Raw genomic sequence first — 22,806 nt, 5'->3', positions numbered from 1 at the left:
ATTCTGTTTTTTTGAATTTTGTGCCCACCCATTTGTATCTTGGTCAAATCCTAGGCTTGATAATGATTTAACAAGATTAAAATATGAAAATGCAAAAGGTAAGCATGGATCCTTCTTAGTCACTATAAAATGAAGCTTTTGGGAGCAAAACCACTTCTCTTCATATGCTTGACTTCATAAGACGGAGTTTAGGGGTTAGGGGGTATAGATACACGATTTGTCTAGTTTGAATATGTCTAGACCTTGTTTATCAACTTAATTGGCTTACTATATGACATAAGAAAACTATTTGCTTTGGTTTTTCTTTTTCCTGATTTTTTCAATTTTGATGCCCATTTGAATCTTGTCAAATCCTAGGTTTGACCGAGATAATTTAAACAAGCTTAAAACATGAATATGAAAAGGGAAGCATGTATCCTTCTTTGTCACTCTAAAATGAAGTTTTTGGGAGGTTTTTCAAATTTCCATGTTTGAAACCCAAAACCACTTCTCTTCATATGCTTGACTTCATAAGACAGAGTTCAGGGGTTAGGGGGTATAGATACATGATTTGTCTAGTTTGAATATTTCTAGACCTTGTTTATCAACTTTAATGCTTACTATATGACATAAGAAAACTATTTGCTTTGGTTTTCTTTTTTCTGACTTTTTTTTTTCAATTTCGATGCCCATTTGAATCTTGTCAAATCCTAGGTTTGACCAAGATAATTTAAACAAGCTTAAAACATGAATATGAAAAGGGGAGCATGTATCCTTCTTAGTCACTCTAAAATGTAGTTTTTGGGAGTTTTTTGAAATTTCCATGTTTGAAACCCAAAACCACTTCTCTTCACATGCTTGACTTCATAAGACAGAGTTTAGGGGTTAGGGGTATAGATACATGATTTGTCTGGTTTAATATGTCTAGACCTTGTTTATCAACTTTAATGCTTACTATATGACATAAGAAGACTATGTGATTTGGTTTTTCATTTTTCTGTTTTTATTTTTCTGCCCATTTGAATCTTGGTCAAATCCTAGGTTTGACCAAGATATAGACAAGTTTAACACGTAAATGAGTTAACTTGGATTTCCTACCCTTGAATCCATAGGAAACTTTGTTCTAATGCACTATTATAATCAACCGAGTTTTTACACCAACAGGTCTGTCACTTACGTGTGGTGCCCACGCTTGAGGTCCCACACTTCAGTGAGCACAAGTCACGTGCAATAGGTACGCAAACTCCCAGCCATTTTCTTTGTCAAGAGAAGACGCATCAGGATGCGTATTGGAAGTCTGTGGGTCCTTCTGGTTCCTTCGGTCGTCCCTCTCACAAAAAAACAAATCTCTCTCATTCTCGGCCTCGCTCGACTCGCTTCGCTCGCTCGCACCTCCTGCTCACTGACAAACCCTGCACAAAAGTCAACATCATCACCCGAAAAAGGGGAGACACCATAATTCTCTCCCTTCTTCTCTCCTTCCGAGTGATCCCTCTTCCTCCGAGTTTCACTCGACGGGCAAACACCCATGTGCTGCATAGTAATAATAATAATAATAAAAAGGTAGTACTCGTAGAAAAATCGATATACGAATCTGTAATTAAATAGGTTAAACTAGGGTTTTGCCCAGTTCTACAGATCAAGGGTTCAAAAAAATCCAACTACGGGGTTCGAACAACACGATTCTAATCCAAGAATATTTTCGACCTAGGTCACCCAAATGGCCTCAAACTATAGGGTTAGCATCTAGTGCAGTATGTGTGAAAATGTATGCACTATGTGTGCTATAACTTGTATGTCTTTCATATTTGAACCAAATTTGAATAAGTTTGAAATATTTGAAAAGGGGCTTTTGGCTTAAACGTTTGAAACCAAAAACCACTTCTCTTCATGCATGCTTGACTTCATAAGACAGAGTTTAGCTAGGTTTAGGGGATAGATGCATGATTTTCCTGGTTTGAATATGTCTAGACCTACTTTATCAACTTAATTGAATGCTTACTATATGACATAATAATACTATGTGCATTGTTTTTTATTTTTTTGATTTTTTTAAAATTGTATGCCCATTTGAATCTTGGTCAAATCCTAGGTTTGAACATGGTTTAAACAAGTTTAAATCATGAATATGAAAAATTAAGCATCTATATATCCTTCTTAGTCACTCCAAAATGTAGCTCTTGGGAGGTTTTTTCGAAATTTCCATGTTTGAAACCAAAACCACTTCTCTTCATGCATGCTTGACTTCATAAGACATAGTTTAGCTAGGGCGTTAGGGGGTAGATACATGATTTTCCTGGTTTGAATATGTCTATACCTGGTTTATCAACTTAATTAATTGATTGTTTACTATATGACATAAGAAGACTATGTGCCTTGGTTTTAAATTTTTCTGTTTTTTTTGAATTTTACGCCCATATATTTGAATCTTGGACAAATCCTAGGTTTGACCAAGATTTAAACAAGTTTAAACATAAAAATAAAAAGGGAAGCATGTATCCTTCTTAGTCACTCTAAAATGAAGCTTTTTGGATGTTCTTGAAATTTCCATTTTTGAAACCAAAAACGACTTCTCTCTTCATGCTAGACTTCATAAGATCGACAGGGGGCAGATACATGATTTGTCTGGTTTGGATATGTCCAAACCTTGCTTGTGTATCAACTTGAATGCTTACTATATGACATAAGAATGCTTACCATATGTTTGAATTTTAAAAGCATATAGTCTTCTTATGTCATATAGTAAGCATTCAAAAGTTTTTATTTGAGAGAGTAGCATGCATTCAAAAGTTGATAAATAAGATTTGTACATATTCAAACCAGACAAATCATGTATCTACCCATATGCATATATATATAACCCTATACTTTTGTCTTATGAAGACGTCAAGGATGAAGAGAAGTGGATTTGTGTTTCAAACATGGAAATTTCAAAAACCTCCCAAAACATGTATATATCTACCCCTAAACCCTAATCTTTGTCTTATGAAGCCAAGCATACGAAGAGAAGTGATTTTGGGTTTCAAACATGGAAACTTCAAAAACCTCCCAAAAGCTTCATTTTAGAGAGACTAAGAATGATCCATATGCTTACCTTTTCATTGCCATGTTTTAAACTTGTTTTAACCTTGGTCAAACCTAGGATTTGACCAAGATTCAAATGGGAGTAAAAATTCAGAAAAATTCAAAAAAAATGAAAAACCAAAGCACACACATATATATATAGCCTTCTTATGTCATATATATAGTAAGCATTCAAGTTGATAAACAAGGTCTAGACATATTCAAAGCAGAAATATCATGTATCATATCTACCCCTAACCCTAGCTAAACTCTGTCTTATGAAGTCAAACATATGAAGAGAACTGGGGTTTTGGGTTTCAAACATAAAATTTTCAAGTACCTTCATTTTAGAGTGAGTAAGGAAGGATTCATGCTTACCGTATCATTTTCATGTTTTAAACTTGTTTAAACCTAGGATTTGACCAAGATTTAAATAGGCATAAAAAATCGAAAGAAATCAAAAATTGAAAAACCAAAGCACATATATATAGCCTTCTTATATCATATAGTAAAAAATTCAAGTTGATAAACAAGGTCTAGACATATTCAAACAAGAAAAATCATGTATCTACACACCTAACCATAAACTCTGTCTTAAGAGGTTTTGGGTTTCAAACATGGAAATTTCACAAACCTCCCAAAAGCTTCATTTTAGAGTGACTATATAAGGAGGATCCATGCTTACCTTTTGGCTTAAACGTTTGAAACCAAAAACCACTTCTCTTCATGCATGCTTGACTTCATAAGACAGATCGAGTTTAGCTAGGGTACGTTAGGGGGTGTAGATACATGATTTCCTGGTTTGAATATGTCTAGACCTTGTTTATCAACTTAATTGATTGCTTACTATATGACATAAGACGACTACGTGCCTTGGTTTTCATTTTGGTTTTTTTTTTGAATTTTATGCTCATATATTTGAATCTTGGTCAAATCCTAGGTTTGACCAAGATTTAAACAAGTTTAAAACATGAAAATGAAAAGGGAAGCATGTATCCTTCTTAGTCACTCTAAAATGAAGCTTTTGGGATGTTCTTGAAATTTCCATGTTTGAAACCCAAAACGACTTCTCTTCATGCTAGACTTCATAAGATCAACATGGGGTAGATACATGATTTGTCTGGTTTGGATATACCTAGACCTCGTTTAACTTGAATGCATACGATATGACATAAGAAGACTACGTGCTTTTGTTTTTCATTATTCTGTTTTTTTGAATTTTGTGCCCACCCATTTGTATCTTGGTCAAATCCTAGGCTTGATAATGATTTAACAAGATTAAAATATGAAAATGCAAAAGGTAAGCATGGATCCTTCTTAGTCACTCTAAAATGAAGCTTTTGGGAGCAAAACCACTTCTCTTCATATGCTTGACTTCATAAGACGGAGTTTAGGGGTTAGGGGGTATAGATATACGATTTGTCTAGTTTGAATATGTCTAGACCTTGTTTATCAACTTAATTGGCTTACTATATGACATAAGAAAACTATTTGCTTTGGTTTTTCTTTTTCCTGATTTTTTTCAATTTTGATGCCCATTTGAATCTTGTCAAATCCTAGGTTTGACCGAGATAATTTAAACAAGCTTAAAACATGAATATGAAAAGGGAAGCATGTATCCTTCTTTGTCACTCTAAAATGAAGTTTTTGGGAGGTTTTTCAAATTTCCATGTTTGAAACCCAAAACCACTTCTCTTCATATGCTTGACTTCATAAGACAGAGTTCAGGGGTTAGGGGGTATAGATACATGATTTGTCTACTTTGAATATTTCTAGACCTTGTTTATCAACTTTAATGCTTACTATATGACATAAGAAAACTATTTGCTTTGGTTTTCTTTTTTCTGACTTTTTTTTTTCAATTTCGATGCCCATTTGAATCTTGTCAAATCCTAGGTTTGACCAAGATAATTTAAACAAGCTTAAAACATGAATATGAAAAGGGGAGCATGTATCCTTCTTAGTCACTCTAAAATGTAGTTTTTGGGAGTTTTTTGAAATTTCCATGTTTGAAACCCAAAACCACTTCTCTTCACATGTTTGACTTCATAAGACAGAGTTTAGGGGTTAGGGGTATAGATACATGATTTGTCTGGTTTAATATGTCTAGACCTTGTTTATCAACTTTAATGCTTACTATATGACATAAGAAGACTATGTGATTTGGTTTTTCATTTTTCTGTTTTTATTTTTCTGCCCATTTGAATCTTGGTCAAATCCTAGGTTTGACCAAGATATAGACAAGTTTAACACGTAAATGAGTTAACTTGGATTTCCTACCCTTGAATCCATAGGAAACTTTGTTCTAATGCACTATTATAATCAACCGAGTTTTTACACCAACAGTCTGTCACTTACGTGTGGTGCCCACGCTTGAGGTCCCACACTTCAGTGAGCACAAGTCACGTGCAATAGGTACGCAAACTCCCAGCCATTTTCTTTGTCAAGAGAAGACGCATCAGGATGCGTATTGGAAGTCTGTGGGTCCTTCTGGTTCCTTCGGTCGTCCCTCTCACAAAAAAAAACAAATCTCTCTCATTCTCGGCCTCGCTCGACTCGCTCGCTCGCTCGCACCTCCTGCTCACTGACAAACCCTGCACAAAAGTCAACATCATCACCCGAAAAAGGGGAGACACCATAATTCTCTCCCTTCTTCTCTCCTTCCGAGTGATCCCTCTTCCTCCGAGTTTCACTCGACGGGCAAACACCCATGTGCTGCATAGTAATAATAATAAAAAAAAGGTAGTACTCGTAGAAAAATCGATATACGAATCTGTAATTAAATAGGTTAAACTAGGGTTTTGCCCAGTTCTACAGATCAAGGGTTCAAAAAAATCCAACTACGGGGTTCGAACAACACGATTCTAATCCAAGAATTTTTTCGACCTAGGTCACCCAAATGGCCTCAAACTATAGGGTTAGCATCTAGTGCAGTATGTGTGAAAATGTATGCACTATGTGTGCTATAACTTGTATGTCTTTCATATTTGAACCAAATTTGAATAAGTTTGAAATATTTGAAAAGGGGCTTTTGGCTTAAACGTTTGAAACCAAAAACCACTTCTCTTCATGCATGCTTGACTTCATAAGACAGAGTTTAGCTAGGGTTAGGGGATAGATGCATGATTTTCCTGGTTTGAATATGTCTAGACCTACTTTATCAACTTAATTGAATGCTTACTATATGACATAATAATACTATGTGCATTGTTTTTTATTTTTTTGATTTTTTTAAATTGTATGCCCATTTGAATCTTGGTCAAATCCTAGGTTTGAACATGGTTTAAACAAGTTTAAATCATGAATATGAAAAATTAAGCATCTATATATCCTTCTTAGTCACTCCAAAATGTAGCTCTTGGGAGGTTTTTTCGAAATTTCCATGTTTGAAACCAAAACCACTTCTCTTCATGCATGCTTGACTTCATAAGACATAGTTTAGCTAGGGCGTTAGGGGGTAGATACATGATTTTCCTGGTTTGAATATGTCTAGACCTGGTTTATCAACTTAATTAATTGATTGTTTACTATATGACATAAGAAGACTATGTGCCTTGGTTTTAAATTTTTCTGTTTTTTTTTGAATTTTACGCCCATATATTTGAATCTTGGACAAATCCTAGGTTTGACCAAGATTTAAACAAGTTTAAACATAAAAATAAAAAGGGAAGCATGTATCCTTCTTAGTCACTCTAAAATGAAGCTTTTTGGTTGTTCTTGAAATTTTCATTTTTGAAACCAAAAACGACTTCTCTCTTCATGCTAGACTTCATAAGATCGACAGGGGGCAGATACATGATTTGTCTGGTTTGGATATGTCCAAACCTTGCTTGTGTATCAACTTGAATGCTTACTATATGACATAAGAATGCTTACCATATGTTTGAATTTTAAAAGCATATAGTCTTCTTATGTCATATAGTAAGCATTCAAAAGTTTTTCTTTGAGAGAGTAGCATGCATTCAAAAGTTGATAAATAAGATTTGTACATATTCAAACCAGACAAATCATGTATCTACCCATATGCATATATATATAACTATACTTTTGTCTTATGAAGACGTCAAGGATGAAGAGAAGTGGATTTGGGTTTCAAACATGGAAATTTCAAAAACCTCCCAAAACATGTATATATCTACCCCTAAACCCTAATCTTTGTCTTATGAAGCCAAGCATATGAAGAGAAGTGATTTTGGGTTTCAAACATGGAAACTTCAAAAACCTCCCAAAAGCTTCATTTTAGAGAGACTAAGAATGATCCATATGCTTACCTTTTCATTGCCATGTTTTAAACTTCTTTTAACCTTGGTCAAACCTAGGATTTGACCAAGATTCAAATGGGAGTAAAAATTCAGAAAAATTCAAAAAAAATGAAAAACCAAAGCACACATATATATATAGCCTTCTTATGTCATATATATAGTAAGCATTCAAGTTGATAAACAAGGTCTAGACATATTCAAAGCAGAAATATCATGTATCATATCTACCCCTAACCCTAGCTAAACTCTGTCTTATGAAGTCAAACATATGAAGAGAACTGGGGTTTTGGGTTTCAAACATAAAATTTTCAAGTACCTTCATTTTAGAGTGAGTAAGGAAGGATTCATGCTTACTGTTTAATTTTCATGTTTTAAACTTGTTTAAACCTAGGATTTGACCAAGATTTAAATAGGCATAAAAAATCGAAAGAAATCAAAAATTGAAAAACCAAAGCACATATATATAGCCTTCTTATATCATATAGTAAAAAATTCAAGTTGATAAACAAGGTCTAGACATATTCAAACAAGAAAAATCATGTATCTACACACCTAACCATAAACTCTGTCTTAAGAGGTTTTGGGTTTCAAACATGGAAATTTCACAAACCTCCCAAAAGCTTAATTCATTTTACAGTGACTATATAAGGAGGATCCATGCTTACCTTTTGGCTTAAACGTTTGAAACCAAAAACCACTTCTCTTCATACATGCTTGACTTCATAAGACAGATCGAGTTTAGCTAGGGTACGTTAGGGGGTGTAGATACATGATTTCCTGGTTTGAATATGTCTAGACCTTGTTTATCAACTTAATTGATTGCTTACTATATGACATAAGACGACTACGTGCCTTGGTTTTCATTTTTGGTTTTTTTTTTGAATTTTATGCTCATATATTTGAATCTTGGTCAAATCCTAGGTTTGACCAAGATTTAAACAAGTTTAAAACATGAAAATGAAAAGGGAAGCATGTATCCTTCTTAGTCACTCTAAAATGAAGCTTTTGGGATGTTCTTGAAATTTCCATGTTTGAAACCCAAAACGACTTCTCTTCATGCTAGACTTCATAAGATCAACATGGGGTAGATACATGATTTGTCTAGTTTAGATATACCTAGACCTCGTTTAACTTGAATGCATACGATATGACATAAAAAGACTACATGCTTTTGTTTTTCATTATTCTGATTTTTTTGAATTTTGTGCCCACCCATTTGTATCTTGGTCAAATCCTAGGCTTGATAATGATTTAACAAGATTAAAATATGAAAATGCAAAGGTAAGCATGGATCCTTATTATTTGTGACTCTAAAATGAAGCTTTTGGGAGCAAAACCACTTCTCTTCATATGCTTGACTTCATAAGACGGAGTTTAGGGGTTAGGGGGTATAGATGCATGCATGATTTGTCTAGTTTGAATATGTCTAGACCTTGTTTATCAACTTAATTGGCTTACTATATATGACATAAGAAAACTATTTGCTTTGGTTTTTCTTTTTCCTGATTTTTTTCAATTTTGATGCCCATTTGAATCTTGTCAAATCCTAGGTTTGACTGAGATAATTTAAACAAGCTTAAAACCTGAATATGAAAAGGGAAGCATGTATCCTTCTTTGTCACTCTAAAATGAAGTTTTTGGGAGGTTTTTCAAATTTCCATGTTTGAAACGACCCAAAACCACTTCTCTTCATATGCTTGACTTCATAAGACAGAGTTCAGGGGTTAGGGGGTATAGATACATGATTTGTCTAGTTTGAATATGTCTAGACCTTGTTTATCAACTTAATTAATTGGCTTACTATATGACATAAGAAAACTATTTGCTTTGGTTTTTCTTTTTCCTGATTTTTTCGATGCCCATTTGAATCTTTGTCAAATCCTAGGTTTGACTGAGATAATTTAAACAAGCTTAAAACATGAATATGAAAAGGGAAGCATGCATCCTTCTTAGTCACTCTAAAATGTAGTTTTTTGGAGGTTTTTGAAATTTCCATGTTTGAAACCCAAAACCACATCTCTTCATGCTTGACTTAATTTATAAGACATAGTTTAGGGGTTAGGGGTAGATACATGATTTGTATGGTTTGATATTTCTAGTCCTTGTTTATCAACTTTAATGCTTACTATATGACATAAGATGACTATGTGATTTGGTTTTTCATTTTTCTGTTTTTTATTTTATTTTTCTGCCTATTTGAATCTTGGTCAAATCCTAGGTTTGACCAAGATTTAGACAAGTTTAACACGTGAAAACGAATAAGTAAGCCTGGATCCTTCTTAGTCACTCAAAAATGTACCAATCGATAGATGTGTTAACTTTGCTTCATGGAAATAATAATGTCATGTAAATGAGTTAACTTGGATTTCCTACCCCTGAATCCATAGGAAACTTTGTTCTAATGCACTATTATAATCAACCGAGTTTTTACACCAACAGGTCCGTTACTTACGTGTGGTGCCCACGCTTGAGGTCCCACACTTCAGTGAGCACAAGTCACGTGCAATAGGTACGCAAACTCCCAGCCATCTTCTTTGTCAAGAGAAGACGCATCAGGATGCGTTTTGGAAGTCTGTGGGTCCTTCTAGATCCTTCGGTTGTCCCTCTCACAAAAAAAAACAAATCTCTCTCATTCTCGGCCTCGCTCGACTCGCTCGCTCGCTCGCACCTCCTGCTCACTGACAAACCCTGCACAAAAGTCAACATCATCACCCGAAAAAGGGGAGACACCCCCTTCTTCTCTCCTTCCGAGTGATCCCTCTTCCTCCGTGTTTCACTCGACGGGCAAACACCCATGTGCTGCATAGTAATAATAATAATAAAAAGGTAGTACTCGTAGAAAAATCGATATACGAATCTGTAATTAAATAGGTTAAACTAGGGTTTTGGCCAGTTCTACAGATCAAGGGTTCAAAAAAATCCAACTACGGGGTTCGAACAACACGATTCTAATCCAAGAATTTTTTCGACCTAGGTCACCCAAATGGCCTCAAACTATAGGGTTAGCATCTAGTGCAGTATGTGTGAAAATGTATGCACTATGTGTGCTATAACTTGTATGTCTTTCAAATTTGAACCAAATTTGAATAAGTTTGAAATATTTGAAAATGGGCTTTTGGCTTAAACGTTGGAAACCAAAAACCACTTCTCTTCGTGCATGCTTGACTTCATAAGACAGAGTTTAGCTAGGGTTAGGGGGTAGATGCATGATTTTCCTGGTTTGATTATGTCTAGACCTTGTTTATCAACTTAATTGAATGCTTACTATATGACATAAGAATACTATGTGCCTTGTTTTTTTATTTTTTTATTTTTTTAAAATTGTATGCCCATTTGAATCTTGGTCAAATCCTAGGTTTGAACATGGTTTAAACAAGTTTAAATCATGAATATGAAAAATTAAGCATCTATATATCCTTCTTAGTCACTCCAAAATGTAGCTCGGTCTTGGGAGGGTTTTCGAAATTTCCATGTTTGAAACCAAAAACCACTTCCCTTCATGCATGCTTGACTTCATAAGACGGAGTTTAGGGTTAGGGGTAGATATATACATTATTTTCTTGTTTGAATATGTCTAGACCTTGTTTATCAACTTGAATGCTTAATTACTATATATATATATGACATAAGAATGTTATGTCCTTTGGTTTTTCATTCTTTTGATTTTTTATGAATTTCTATGCCCATTTGAATCTTTTGGTCAAATCCTAGAGGGTTGACCAAGATTTAAACAAGTTTAAAACATGAAAATGAAAAGGGAAGCTTGTATATCCTTCTTAGTCACTCTAAAATGAAGTTTTTGGGAGGTTTTTGAAATTTCCATGTTTGAAACCCAAAACCACTTCTCTTCATGCTAGACTGCTTCATAAGTCAATTTAATTAGGGGTTAGGGGGTAGATACATGATTTGTCTGGTTTGAATATGTCCAAACCTTGCTTGTGTATCAACTTGAATGCTTACTATATGACATAAGAATGCTTACCATATGTTTGAATTTTAAAAGCATATAGTCTTCTTATGTCATATAGTAAGCATTCAAAAGTTTTTCTTTGAGAGAGTAGCATGCATTCAAAAGTTGATAAATAAGATTTGGACATATTCAAACCAGACAAATCATGTATCGATCTACACCCCCTAACCCTAAACTCTGTCTTATGAAGTCAAGCATGAAGAGAAGTGCTTTTAGGTTTCAAACATGGAAATTTCACAAACCTCCCAAAAGCTTCATTTTACAGTGACTAATTAAGGAGGATCCATGCTTACCTTTTGGCTTAAACGTTTGAAACCAAAAACCACTTCTCTTCATGCATGCTTGACTTCATATATAATTAAGACAGAGTTTAGCTAGGGCGTTAGGGGGTAGATACATGATTTTCCTGGTTTGAATATGTCTAGAACTGGTTTATCAACTTAATTAATTGATTGTTTACTATATGACATAAGAAGACTATGTGCCTTGGTTTTAAATTTTTCTGTTTTTTTTTGAATTTTATGCCCATATATTTGAATCTTGGTCAAATCCTAGGTTTGACCAAGATTTAAACAAGTTTAAACATAAAAATGAAAAGGGAAGCATGTATCCTTCTTAGTCACTCTAAAATGAAGCTTTTGGGATGTTCTTGAAATTTCCATTTTTGAAACCAAAAACGACTTCTCTCTTCATGCTAGACTTCATAAGATCGACACGGGGTATAGATACATGATTTGTCTGGTTTGGATATACCTAGACCTCGTTTATCAACTTGAATTCATACGATATGACATATGAAGACTATGTGCTTTAATTTGTTTTCATTTTTCTGATTTTTTTGAATTTTGTGCCCACCCATTTGTATATTGGTCAAATGCTAGGCTTGATAATGATTTAAACAAGTTTAAAATATGAATATGCAAAGTTAAGCATGGATCCTTCTTAGAAACTCTAAAATGAAGTTTTTCGGAGGTTTTTGAAATTTCCATGTTTGCAACCCAAAACAACTTCCTCTTCACATGCTTGACTTCATAAGACAGAGTTTAGGGGTTAGGGGGTATATATAGATACATGATTTGTCTAGTTTGAATATGTCTAGACCTTGTTTATCAACTTTAATGCTTACTATAAGACATAAGAAAACTATTTCCTTTGTTTTTTCTTTTTTTTGATTTTTTTTCAATATTGATGCCCATTTGAATCTTGTCAAATCCTAGGTTTGACCAAGATAATTTAAACAAGCTTAGAACATGAATATGAAAAGGGAAGCGTGTATCCTTCTTAGTCACACTAAAATGAAGTTTTTGGGAGGTTTTTGATATTTCCATGTTTGAAACCCAAAACCACATCTCTTCATGCTTGACTTAATTTATAAGACATAGTTTAGGGGTTAGGGGGTAGATACATGATTTGTATGGTTTGATATTTCTAGACCTTGTTTATCAACTTTAATGCTTACTATATGACATAAGATGACTATGTGATTTGGTTTTTCATTTTTCTGTTTTTTATTTTTCTGCCCATTTGAAACTTGGTCAAATCCTAGGTTTGACCAAGATTTAGACAAGTTTAACACGTGAAAACGAATAAGTAAGCATGGATCCTTCTTAGTCACTCAAAAATGTACCAATCGATAGATGTGTTAACTTTGCTTCATGGAAATAATAATGTCACGTAAATGAGTTAACTTGGATTTCCTACCCTTGAATCCATAGGAAACTTTGTTCTAATGCGATATAATAATCAATCGAGTTTTTACACCAACATGTCTGTCACTTACGTGTGGTGCCCACGCGTGAGGTCCCACACTTCAGTGAGCACAAGTCACGTGCAATAGGTACGCAAACTCCCAGCCATCTTCTTTGTCAAGAGAAGACGCATCAGGATGCGTATTGGAAGTCTGTGGGTCCTTACGGATCCTTCTTAGTCACTCTAAAATGAAGCTTTTGGGAGGTTCTTGAAATTTCCATGTTTGAAACCCAAAACCACTTCTCTTCATGATTTACTTCATAAAACATAGTTTAATTAGAGTTTTAGGGGTAGATATATACATGATTTTTCTGGTTTGAATATATATGTCTCTAGACCTTTGTTTATCAACTTGAATGCTTAATATACATATGACATAAGAATGCTATGTGCTTTGGTTTTTCATTCTTTTGATTTTTTTTTCTGAATTTTTAGGGCCATTTGAATCTTGGTCAAATCCTTGGTTTGACCAAGATTTAAACAAGTTTAAAACATAAAAATGAAACGGGAAGTCTGTATCCTTCTTAGTCACTCTAAAATGAAGCTTTTGGGAGGTTTTTAAAATTTCAATGTTTGAAACCCAAAACCACTTCTCTTCACATGCTTGACTTCATAAGACAGAGTTAATTAATTTAGGGGTTAATTAGGGGGTATAGATACATGATTTGTGTGGTTTGAATATGTATGGACCTTATTTATCAACAACTTTAATGCTTACTATATGACATAAGAAAACTATTTGCTTTGGTTTTTCTTTTTTCAATTTTTTTTTAATTTTGATGCCCATTTGAATCTTGTCAAATCCTAGGTTTGACCAAGATAATTTAAACAAGTTTAAAACATGAAAATGAAAAGGGAAGCATGGATCCTTCTTAGTCACTCTAAAATGAAGCTTTTGGGAGGTTTTTGAAATTTCCATGTTTGAAACCCAAAACCACTTCTCTTCACATGCATGCTTGACTTCATAAGACAGAGTTTAGGGGTTAGGGGGTATAGCTACATGATTTGTCTGGTTTGAATATGTCTATGATACGTCCAAAACGTATCTACTTTCCCGAACACTTTTGCTATTGTTTTGCCTCTAATTTGTGTATTTTGGATACAACTAACACGGACTAACGCTGTTTTCAGCAGAACAGCTCTGGTGTCTCGTTTTTGTGCAGAAATCCAACTTTCGGGAAAATCCTCGGAATTCTTGCAGAAGGCCCTATTTTACCAAAATATTGACGGAGCCAGAAGGGCAAAGGAGGTGGAGGCCCGAGGGCCCCACACCATATGGCGGCGCGGCCCAGGGGGGGCCGCGTGGCCATGTGGTGTGGCCCCCTCGGCTGGCCTCCGACGCCCCCCTTCGGACTACTTATTGGTTTCGACCCGAAAACGCACAGAGAGAAGTCGAAGTCGCCAAAAACCCTCCAGAGAGCCGCCACATCGCGAAACTCCGTCGCGGGAGCCAGAAGTCTCCGTTCTGGCACTCCGCCGGGACGGGGAATTGGAGGAGATCTTCACCGCCATCACCGCCAACGCCTCTCCATCGACCAACAATGTTTCCCCCATCCATGTGTGAGTAATTCCCCCGCTGTAGGCTGAAGGGGATGGTAGGGATTGGATGAGATTGGTCATGTAATAGTCATAAGATTGTTAGGGCATAGTGCCTAGTATCCGTAGATGTCACTTTTATGATATTGTTGCAACTTGTTATGCTTAATGCTTGTCACTAGGGCCCGAGTGCCATGATCTCAGATCTGAACATGTTATTGATTCATGAAGATATTCGTTGTTTATGATCTTACCTGCAAGTTGTATACACATGTCGCTGTCCGGAACCAATGGCCCCGAAGTGACAGAAATCGGGACAACCGGAGGGGATGGTAGTGATGTGAGGATCACATGTGTTCACGGAGTGTTAATGCTTTGCTCCGGTACTCTATTAAAAGGAGTACCTTAATATCCAGTAGTTTCCCTAGAGGCCCGGCTGCCACCGGCTGGTAGGACAAAAGATGTTGTGCAAGTTTCTCATTGCGAGCACGTACGACTAAATATGGAACACATGCCTATTGATTGATTAGTACTTGGATACCGTTTTATTATTATCTGCAAATGCCCATGCTTTGATTGTTACATGAGTTTCTCTCATCCATGCAACGCCCGTTAAATCCGTCCACTGTGCCTACGGTATTTTAATCCTGCTGTTTACTATAATCACTACTTCTTGTCTTTATTTCACATTGCCGTTATTTCACTATTTCCACTTGCCATAAAGCTGTTACTCTTGATAAACTCTTGCGAGCAAGTCTGTTTCCTGTGTGCAGCTGAATTGACAACTCATTTGTTAAGGCTTACAAGTATTCTTTGTCTCCCCTTGTGTCGAATCAATAAATTGGGTAATACTTCCCTCGAAGACTGTTGCGATCCACTATACTTGTGGGTCATCAAGACTATTTTCCGGCGCCGTTGCCGGGGAGCATAGCTTTATTTGGAAGTTCACTTGGATTGATATTGTTCGCTGCAAATTCTCCATTATGGGTAAACCTCGCGATACTAAGATCGCCATATTACCATCCACTACAAGAAAAGGTACAACTCTGAGTATCTCTGCTGCTCTTGATTCACCCTCTGTGATTGATAAACTTGTTTCACCGCCACATGCTTCACGTGCTGGTACTTCTGCTGAATCTGAAAATTCTCATAATATTGATAATGTTTCTGCTGTGCTTGATGATAGTGGTTCATTGGGATCTTTTCTAGATGCTACAATTGCTAAGTCTAGACAAATTGAAAATACTGAAACTCCTAATGCTACTACACCTGTTAAATCACCTGAACTTGATTATTCTAGTGATGATCCTGATGAAGATTATGTAGAGCTTGATGATGATTTTATTGAAAAATGCAATGCTACTACTGATGCAAGAAAAATTAAAAAGTTGCTTGCAGAACATGCTGTTAGATATAAACCATCTCCTGATCCTAAATTTGCCACATCTCCTATAAACATTAGGGATAAAGATTATGATTTTTCTCTTGATCTATCTCATATAGCTATTGTTGAGAAAACACCCTTTTGTGGTACTGAAAAAGAAAGTGCTGTTGAACACTTGACTGAGTTATCTACTCTTAGTGGCGTGTTTTCTGATGATGTCAAGATGCGTACTTATTTTGTCGCTAAAATTTTTCCGTTCTCATTAAAGGATGATGCTAAAACTTGGTATAATAATTTGCCTCCTGGTTCTATTAAAAGTCCAACTGACTTGCGTGATGTTTTCTTTCGAAAATACTTTCCTGCTAGTGCTCAACATGCTGCTTTGCAGAGAATTTATAATTTTGACCAGGAAGATGGAGAGAAATTGCCTGAGGCTTGGGCTAGATTTTGTTCTCTTATTAGAGCTCAACCTGACCATGATTTGGAAAAGCATGATTTACTTGATATATTTTATAGTGGACTAACTATTGAGTCTAGGGCATACCTGGATAGTTGTGCTGGTTGTGTTTTCAGGAAAAGAACTCCAGAAGACGCTGAAGAATTATTGGCTAAAATAGGCCGGAATCATGATGATTGGTCTACACCTGAACCAACCCCGACACCGATAGTGAATAAGAGGGGTATGATTAAATTAAATGATGAAGATATGAGGGAAGCCAAGAAGTCTCTTAAAGAGAAGGGTATTAAACCTGAAGATGTGAAGAATTTACCTCCTATAGAAGATATATGTGAGACAATTCCCCCTTCATCCATGATTGAGGTACACTCGCTTCAACACTTTACTAGGGAAGATATTCCGTATTCAAAATCTCCTGCTCAATGCTTAGATGAATTTGATAATTATATTGTTAAGCAAGAAAACTTTAATATGAGAGTAGAGAATCATTTAATGGAAAATTCTCGAGCTATTAGTGAATTGCATGGTATTGTGGAGAGAACCTCCAATGATGTTAAAATACTTGTTAAACATTTTCAAATGGTTCAAACTCAAATTGATCAACTTACTAAAGTGCAAAATGACTTGTTGGGCAATAATTCTAAAGAAAAACATGCTTGTGAAGTAACAACTAGAGGTGGTGCTTCTACCCAGGATCCTCTATATCCTGAAGGGCATCCCAAAAGAGTTGAACAAGATTCTCAACTAATTAAAACTAGTGCTCCATCTAAGAAAAAGAAAAAGAAACATAAGAATGTTGTAGAATCCTCTGAACCTGTTAATGATCCTAATAGTATTTCTATTTCTGATGCTGAAACTGAAAGTGGTAATGAACATGATAAAGATAATGATAAGGATGATATTACTGATAAAGAAGAAATTGAAAAAGAACCTGAAAAGCATGCTAAAAATAAAAAGTACACTAAAGAAGATTTTATTACTGAGAAACATGGTAATGAAAGAGAACCTTGGGTTCAAAAGCAAATGCCTTTTCCTGCTAAGAAACTAAAATCAAAGGAGGAGGAACATTATAATAAATTTTGTGATTGGATGAAACCTTTATTTTTGCAAATCCCTTTGACTGATGCTATTAAATTGCCTCCTTATTCAAGGTATATGAAAGATATTGTTACTAACAAAAGGAAAGTCCCCAATGAGGAAATTTCCACTATGCTCGCTAATTACTCCTGCAATGGTAAGATTCCAAAGAAGTTGGGCGACCCAGGTATACCGACTATTCCTTGTTCCATCAAGAATAATTATGTTAGAACTGCTCTATGTGATTTGGGAGCAGGTGTTAGTGTGATGCCTTTTTCTCTTTATAAGAGACTTGATTTAGATAAATTGACACCAACTGATATATCTTTGCAAATGGCTGATAAATCTACTGCTATTCCTGTTGGTTTATGTGAAAATGTTCCTGTTCAAGTTACTCAGCATTGCTTGATATTAACTGATTTTGTTGTGTTGGAAATGCCTGAAGATGATAATATGTCCATTATTCTTGGAAGACCCTTTCTTAATACTGCAGGGGCTGTTATTGATTGCAATAGAGGCATGGTTACTTTCAATGTTGATGATAAGGAACACACTGTCTATTTTCCCAAGAGGATTGATAAAGTATGTGGAGTCAATACAATTTTTAATGTGAAAACTATCAAAGTGGGATCCATTGATTGTCCTATATATGAGCCTAAAGAAGAATATCAAACTCTTGTGATTGGATCCATATCAATTCAATATAAGGTAACATGATTGATTTGAAGTTTATTTCTTCTTATGTCATATAAAATTTATTTGGTAGCAAGACTTGATCAACCTTGTTAACAAGTATATTTTATTGCATAAGAGAGCTAAACAACATTTATTTCTTTCTTTCTCCTTCCATTTATTTTACTACTGTAGCAACCTCTCCTTATCTTTATTTTATTGCATTGTTGTGCCAAGTAAAGTCTCTAGTAAAAGGTTGATGCTAGATTTGGATTTCTGCGCAGAAACAGATTTCTATCTGTCACGAATCTGGGCATATTTCTCTGTAGGTAACTCAGAAAAATCTGCCAATTTACGTGCGTGATCCTCAGATATGTACGCAACTTTCATTAGTTTTGAGTTTTCTGATTTGAGCAACGGAAGTACCATTTTAAAATTCGTCTTTACTGGCTGTTCTGTTTTGGCAGATTCTGTCTCTGTTTTTTGCATTGTCTCTTGTGGACTTTAAGTGAGGCTTTCTAGACGTGGAGAACTGTAGCTAATGTTTTATTGAGTTCTTGCAATGTGTCACTACAGGGCCAAGGTGGATTAAAGTTTTTGAGTACTAACCCCTCTAATGAAGTTTATGAGAAGTTTGGTGTGAAGGAAGTTTTCAAGGGTCAAGAGAGGAGGATGATATATGATCAAGAAGAGTCAAAAGCCTAAGCTTGGGGGAGGTACACCGGCATCACTCATTCTTTGCATATTATGATTGCTGGATACTTGTACATACTTGTTTAGTTTCTTAAGAGTGGTTTTCTAATGAGAAGGAGATGATATTTGGGGAAGTGCTGTCCAAAAACAGATTCTGTGCTGTTACCAAAAAAAATTCGTACGCACAGCCAGAACGTTATTTTGAGTTGCCAATTTTTGAGCATGTTCCCCAGGTTGTTATCTAACTTTCATTAGTTGAACACTTTTCGGTCTGAGCAATGGAAGATTTTTGTTAATTTCGATTTCTGTACTGCTGTCAGGATTTGGCAGATTTCTGTCATCCTGCTTTTCTGTGTTTCTGTTAGTTTGCATTCTTTTGTTTTCGCTTTGTTTCTTTCCTAAAACACAAAAAGACCAAAAATATTTCTGTTGTTTCTCTTCACCATTTGTTTATTTGGTACCTTGCTCTTAGTTTGCTTTATTTGCTATCGTTAGTTTGCTATAAGAAAACCCAAAAAGATTTTGCTTTGTTTGCTTGTTTTCTTTCGTTCTTATTTCTAATTCGAAAACGCCAAAAATATTTGCTGTTCTTCTTTGGTTTGTAAAGTTCATCATGAGTTCAATGGTCTTCGGTGGCTGGAGCATGGTTTTCATTTTATATTATCCAAGCTACACAAGTGAAAAGGCAATAATGACGATCTACGACAATCTGATTGTGGTGAGAGGCTGGTATGAACTCTATTTGCTTTCATTTTTGTACATATACTCATCCATATGAGCATGCTTAGTTGGTTCATGTGAGGTATATGTTATTTGAGAAAGTCTAGTAGTTCATGATCTCTCATGTTTAGTTCCAATTTATTAATATGAGTAGCATGTCATGGATGTCTGCTTGCATTGTTTTATTCATAAGTAAGTATGGCATTGTGGTATCCTCCTCTGAATAATTCATTTATATCGACTTGGCACATGCTCACGCATGCATATGACTGAACAAAAAGTCAATTAAGCCTCGATGATTTATATTGCTTCAGAGTTATTGTATCACTTTTATGCCTCCGTTAATTTATTTTGCCGCAAGCATGATTATGACAGTTACTGCTCTCTTGATTTGTCGCTCCCTAGTCTTTTGCTAGCCTTCACTTGTACTGAGCGGGAACGCCGCTCGTGCTTCCAAACACCTGAAAACCAAGTTGTTCCAAAGTGTCCACCATAAATACCTATGCATGGCATTTCAAACCATTCCAAGTAAATTCTCATGCGTTACCTTTAAAACTTTCGAAATGCTTCTCAATTTGTGTTAATGTTTCATAGCTCATGAGGAAGTATGTGGTGTTTAGCTTTCAACCTTGTCATTTACTTTTGACAGACTCTCATATGGACTAGTGGCATACGCTTATCCAATAATTTTGCAAAAAGAGCTGGCAATGGGATTCCCAGTCCCGAATTAATAAAACTTAAATAGACACTCCTCCATGGTTTGTGATTGTTGGACGGCACCCGAAGGATTCGGTTAGCCATGGCTTGTGTAATCAAAGGTTGGGGGGAGTGCCATCATCATAATTAAACTTAAATAAAAAGGCACTCCTTCATGGTATGTGATTGATGGCAGGCACCCGAGGATTCGGTTAGCCATGGTTTGTGAAAGAAAGGTTGGAAGGACTGCCAACCAAAAATAAATAAAATGGGAGCCGCTCTTGTGAGTCCGGTTGATGAGGTAGTTAGTGTACCCATTACCATTCGTTGACAACAACAAACACCTCTCAAAATAATTTTACTCCTGTTTTACAAATGAAAAGCTCTAGCGCATGTTAATCCCTGCTTCCCTCTGCGAAGGGTTAATCTTTTACTTTTATGTTGTGTCTCCATTCTTTCTTTGAGCACTGTCTTGAGAGCACGACTGTCATTCTTAGTATAATATGCTTGTCTCAAAATATGATTGATTGTGGTATAACTTTGATGCTTTTATCTTTGACAATCACTACTTCTAGTCTTTCTATGAACTCAAGAGGTGCCTCGGCATTTATGTTTTGCCGATCAAATACAGGCAAGCGAGATACCACTTTATCATATTCTCTTATGAACATTGCAATCCTGCTTATATACATGATTCATGGTGCTTATTATTAATTGTTGGTACCTCTCCATGATTGACATAGCTGTTGGATGATCTTATTTGCATGTATCTCAGTATGAACTGCTTAAGTATTAGCCATAGCATGAGAATATATACATCATATGAGCAAATGTGTTCGTGAAAGTTCTTTTATCGCTCAGTTGTTAACTGAATTGCTTGAGGACAAGCAATAAGCTAAGCTTGGGGGGAGTTGATACGTCCAAAACGTATCTACTTTCCCGAACACTTTTGCTATTGTTTTGCCTCTAATTTGTGTATTTTGGATACAACTAACACGGACTAACGCTGTTTTCAGTGAATCGCTCTGGTGTCTCGTTTTTGTGCAGAAATCCAACTTTCGGGAAAATCCTCGGAATTCTTGCAGAAGGCCCTATTTTACCAAAATATTGACGGAGCCAGAAGGGCAAAGGAGGTGGAGGCCCGAGGGCCCCACACCATATGGCGGCGCGGCCCAGGGGGGGCCCGCGCGGCCATGTGGTGTGGCCCCCTCGGCTGGCCTCCGACGCCCCCCTTCGGACTACTTATTGGTTTCGACCCGAAAACGCACGGAGAGAAGTCGAAGTCGCCAAAAACCCTCCAGAGAGCCGCCACATCGCGAAACTCCGTCGCGGGAGCCAGAAGTCTCCGTTCTGGCACTCCGCCGGGACGGGGAATTGGAGGAGATCTTCACCGCCATCACCGCCAACGCCTCTCCATCGACCAACAATGTTTCCCCCATCCATGTGTGAGTAATTCCCCCGCTGTAGGCTGAAGGGGATGGTAGGGATTGGATGAGATTGGTCATGTAATAGTCATAAGATTGTTAGGGCATAGTGCCTAGTATCCGTAGATGTCACTTTTATGATATTGTTGCAACTTGTTATGCTTAATGCTTGTCACTAGGGCCCGAGTGCCATGATCTCAGATCTGAACATGTTATTGATTCATGAAGATATTCGTTGTTTATGATCTTACCTGCAAGTTGTATACACATGTCGCTGTCCGGAACCAATGGCCCCGAAGTGACAGAAATCGGGACAACCGGAGGGGATGGTAGTGATGTGAGGATCACATGTGTTCACGGAGTGTTAATGCTTTGCTCCGGTACTCTATTAAAAGGAGTACCTTAATATCCAGTAGTTTCCCTAGAGGCCCGGCTGCCACCGGCTGGTAGGACAAAAGATGTTGTGCAAGTTTCTCATTGCGAGCACGTACGACTAAATATGGAACACATGCCTATTGATTGATTAGTACTTGGATACCGTTTTATTATTATCTGCAAATGCCCATGCTTTGATTGTTACATGAGTTTCTCTCATCCATGCAACGCCCGTTAAATCCGTCCCTGTGCCTACAGTATTTTAATCCTGCTGTTTACTATAATCACTACTGCTGTCTTTATTTCACCGCTGCTGTTATTTCACTATTTCCACTGCCATAAAACTGTTACTACTGATAAACTCTTGCGAGCAAGTCTGTTTCCAGGTGCAGCTGAATTGACAACTCCGCTGTTAAGGCTTACAAGTATTCTTTGTCTCCCCTTGTGTCGAATCAATAAATTGGGTAATACTTCCCTCGAAGACTGTTGCGATCCCCTATACTTGTGGGTCATCAGTCTACACCTTGTTTATCAACTTTAATGCTTACTATATGACATAAGAAAACTATGTGATTTGGTTTTTCATTTTTCTGTTTTTATTTTTCTGCCCATTTGAATCTTGGTCAAATCCTAGGTTTGACCAATATATAGACAAGTTTAACACGTAAATGAGTTAACTTGGATTTCCTACCCTTGAATCCATAGGAAACTTTGTTCTAATGCACTATTATAATCAACCGAGTTTTTAC

The sequence above is a fragment of the Lolium perenne genome, chromosome 5, assembly GCF_019359855.2.
Source record: "Lolium perenne isolate Kyuss_39 chromosome 5, Kyuss_2.0, whole genome shotgun sequence".
In the NCBI taxonomy this organism is placed as follows: domain Eukaryota; kingdom Viridiplantae; phylum Streptophyta; class Magnoliopsida; order Poales; family Poaceae; genus Lolium; species Lolium perenne.
This window is presented reverse-complemented; position numbering follows the sequence as displayed.